Source organism: Manis javanica, chromosome 7 (assembly GCF_040802235.1).
Source record: "Manis javanica isolate MJ-LG chromosome 7, MJ_LKY, whole genome shotgun sequence".
Classification (NCBI taxonomy): Eukaryota; Metazoa; Chordata; class Mammalia; order Pholidota; family Manidae; genus Manis; species Manis javanica.
This window is the reverse complement of record NC_133162.1, coordinates 93,384,757-93,388,834: the sequence shown is the minus strand read 5'-3', so window position 1 is coordinate 93,388,834 and position 4,078 is coordinate 93,384,757. Positions and strand designations below refer to the sequence as shown.

The following is a 4,078-nucleotide window of genomic DNA, read 5'->3' as shown; positions in this document are numbered from 1 at the left end:
TAGTCATTGACCTACCACTATGGAAATAAAGTTGGGTATATCCTTTTGCCGCAAAAACAATCTACTGTCATTCCTTTGGTCTCATTGAATCCATAGTGAACTTGTCCAGGGCTGAAACCCATTGGCAAGACAGTTCCATAAAAGCAGATTTTAAAAACATCTATATGTTCAGTAACTGCTCTTGCTACATTTAAGTGCATAATTGAACCAAGTTTGTTAGGCTTAATTTACAAACAAATGATTATCTTTAATAAAAGTGAGGGTAATTTTATACAAGATTAAAATGATGCAAGTGTAACAATATGCAATACATGTTGTTGTATTATGAGTTAATAACTGTATGTGTGTGTATGAAATAAGAGATGAGCAGGCCAAATGCTAAAATGTATGTCATTTAAATAAGTGAATTTCAGAAAAACAGCATTGTAATTTTCCTTTTCCTCAAATTTTGTAAATTTTGCTAAAATGTAAACCTGACACTTATTAGCTGGTTGGGAAGATTAGTCACTGAACTCTGTAAATGATTAAGCTGTCCTGCCTGAGGATTTCAGCCCCAGGCTAGTTCACTATGGATTCAGTGAGATCAAGAAATGACAACAGACTGTTCCTGGGGTAAAAGAGTTCGTATTCAACTTTATTCTCACTGGCTGTAGGTTAAGCACTAGAATCACATCTGCATCCAACATTCTGCGGGTCTGTAATCCACCTCTGTCTCTACCTCCACCCAGAGCACTGGATGGTGCTGTTTATATAGTGACTCAGTCAATAATAACTCATTGCCCATGGATACGGAAGCATTAGCCTAGCAGTAGGCCAATTACATCATCAAGCAGTTTAGGGCCAGATGAGGATCTTCCATTTTCCCTATAACAATAGTTCTGTCTTGGTTAATTATATGAGAAGTTGGTCAGACCTTTCTGGGAATCCCAGCCATCACTACCATACCACTGAGTCAGCTTCTAGTCCATGATCTACTCTTCTACTCTTTCTGGAAATGTTCTGTAAAAGGTAAAACTTAAAAATAATGGTTTAGAGCGAGAGACAAGGGGCGAGAGAGCCAGGAGAGGCCGGCGGGCCGCAGGCGGCGGCGGGTGGCTCTAGTCCAGCGGGAGCTGTGCCGAAGATCCGCGCCGGGCTCCCTGCAACCTCCGCGAGTCCCTCACTGACTCCGGGGTTCGCAGCCGGGCGGTGGTCTCCTCGGGGCCCTCAGGCAGGGCGAGGGGCCCGCGGCCGCGCTCCCGGCTCCTTCCTCTGTCGCGCGGCGCTGGCAGGGGCGGCGGGGGAGGCGGGCACCCGGGCTGGGTGGGGGCGGGCAGCGACCGAGCCGCCATGGACGTCTAGGTGTTCGCCAAGGAGCTGGACCAGTGGGTCGAGTAGCTGAACGAGTGTAAGCAGCTCAACGAGAACCAAGTGCCGATGCTGTGCGAAAAGGCTAAGGAAATCTTAACAAAGGAATCTAATGTGCAAGAGGTTCGTTGTCCTGTTACTGTCTGTGGAGATGTGCATGGTCAATTCCATGATCTTATGAAACTCTTTAGAATTGGTGGAAAATCACCAGATACAAACTATCTGCTCATGGGCGATTATGTAGACAGAGGTTATTATTCAGTGGAGACTGTGACTCTTCTTGTGGCATTAAAGGTGCATTATCCAAATTTTAAGACAAATGTCTACGGAAGTATGGAAATGCCGTTTGGAAATATTTCACAGATCTATTTGATTGTCTTCCACTTACAGCATTAGTAGATGGACAGATATTCTGGCTCCACGGTGGTCTCTCTCCATCCATAGATACACTGGATCATATAACAGCCCTGGACCGTTTACAAGAAGTTCCGCATGAGGGTCCAGTTCGTTATCTGTTATGGTCAGATCCACATGATCGTGGTGGGTGGGGCATCTCACCACGTGGTGCTGGCTACACATTTGTACAAGACATTTCTGAAACATTTAACCATGCCAACGGTCTCACGCTGGTTTCTCACACCCACCAACTTATAATGGAGGGATACAATTGGTGCCATGACCGGAATGTGGTCACCATTTTCAGTGCGCCCAATTACTGTTACCGCTGTGGGAACCAGGCTGCTATCATGGAATTAGATGACAGTTTAAAATATTCCTTCCTTCAGTTTGCACCTCGTCGAGGAGAGCCTCATGTTTCCTGGTGCACCCCAGACTTCTTCCTGTAAATTCGTCCTGGGAAGACCTGCCTTTGTGGAAGTATACCTGGCTTTTTAAGATGATATATATTTAAAAACTAACAAACAAACAAGCAACAGTAATCTATGTGTTTCTGTAACAAATTAAGATCTGTCTTGGCATTAAACCATATCATGGACCAAAATGTGCCATACTAATAATGATGAGCATTTAGCACAATTTGAGACTGAAATTAAGTATAACACTATATTCTAGGTGGGTTGGTTAGTCTTAACAGTTTGCCTGCTGTACTTGTAGTAACCATTTTCCTTTGGACTGGTTCAAGCGATCAAGGTCACGAACCCCTTCATCTCCTTTTGCCCTCATTTGGGAATTTTAGTTTTAGTGTTTAAACGGCATGGATTAAGAGTTGGGGTTTTATTTTTAAGAAAAAATCACAAGCTAACTTCCACTTAATCCATTACTCTTTATTTTATTGAAACATACAATTAACTGAAGAAAAGATTCTTCTTTGGAGTATGTGGTCATAACACTTAAAGAGACTTCCTGTCACTTAGACAAAATTAATGTTTGTTTTTTTATTGAAGGATAGTTGACATACAGTATTACATTAGTTTCCGGTGTACAACACAGTGATTCAACATTTACATACATGATAATTCTAGCTACCAGCTATCGCCATACAAAGTTATTACAATATTTGGACTATATTCCTTATGCTATACATTACATCCCGGTTACTTATTTATTTTACAATTGGAAGTCTGTACTTTTCTTTTGTTTTGATTTTGTTTTTTGAGAGGGCATCTCTCATATTTATTGATCAAATGGTTGTTAACAACAATAAAATTCTGTATAGGGGAGTCAATGCTCAATGCACAATCATTAATCCACCCCGAGCCTAATTTTTGTCAGTCTCCAATCTTCTGAAGCATAACGAACAAGTTCTTACATGGAGAACAAATTCTTACATAGTGAATAAGTTACATGGTGAACAGTACAAGGGCAGTCATCACAGAAAATTTCGGTTTTGATCATGCATTATGAACTATAAACAATCAGTTCAAATGTGAATATTCGTTTGATTTTTATACTTGATTTATATGTGGATACCACATTTCTCTCATTATTATTATTTTTAATAAAATGCTGAAGTGGTAGGTAGATGCAAGATAAAGGTAGAAAACATAGTTTACTGTTGTAAGAGAGCAAATGTAGATGATCCGGTGTGTGCCTGTAGACTAAGTGTTAATCCAAGCTAGACAAGGGCAATAAAACATCCACAGATGCAGAAGATTTCTCTCAAAACAGGGATGGTGAGGTTCTAAGCCTCACCTCTGTTGATCCCCAATTTCTCACCTGATGGCCCCCTGCAGCTGTGCCTGTCTTAGGTTGTTCCTCCCTTGAGGAATCTTACCCGTCTCTGGCTAACCAGTCATCTTCCAGGGCCAAACAGGGAAAAGTAAAGTTGGAAAGTGAGAGAGAAGCCTTATTGTTTTGAAAAGGTTAGCTTTTTGCTTCTTTGCATATTTATGCCCTGTGGCTTCTATGCCCAGCATTTGTCTTGAGGTATCTTTACCACTTGGAAGAATTATGATACTCGGAAAATTCGATATGAGGCACGAATTCTATTTAAGGGTTGTAATTAGGAAGGAAGAAGAAAAGCTATAGAAGTAGCAGGCGGAAGAAAACATGGGAAGATTGATTATTTCTTTGACATATCTTCTTGTAGAGTAACTTCAGCATGTATAGGCTTTAAACTACTAATTAAATTGCACACACACATTAACATAATAGGAGTACAGTTACATAAACAAAGGAGACCTATAATTACCACCCATCTCCAGTGAAACCAAGAAAACCAGTTAGGCACCTTAGGCATTTGTGAAAACTTATCTATGATATGGTGGATATT

At 41.0% G+C, this 4,078-nt stretch overlaps 1 pseudogene; it reads left to right on the top strand.

Moving 5' to 3' along the window:
* Positions 1-1,329: 1,329 nt before the first annotated feature.
* LOC108387254 (serine/threonine-protein phosphatase 2A catalytic subunit beta isoform pseudogene) lies at positions 1,330-2,192 on the top strand (annotated as a pseudogene).
* Positions 2,193-4,078: the final 1,886 nt, after the last annotated feature.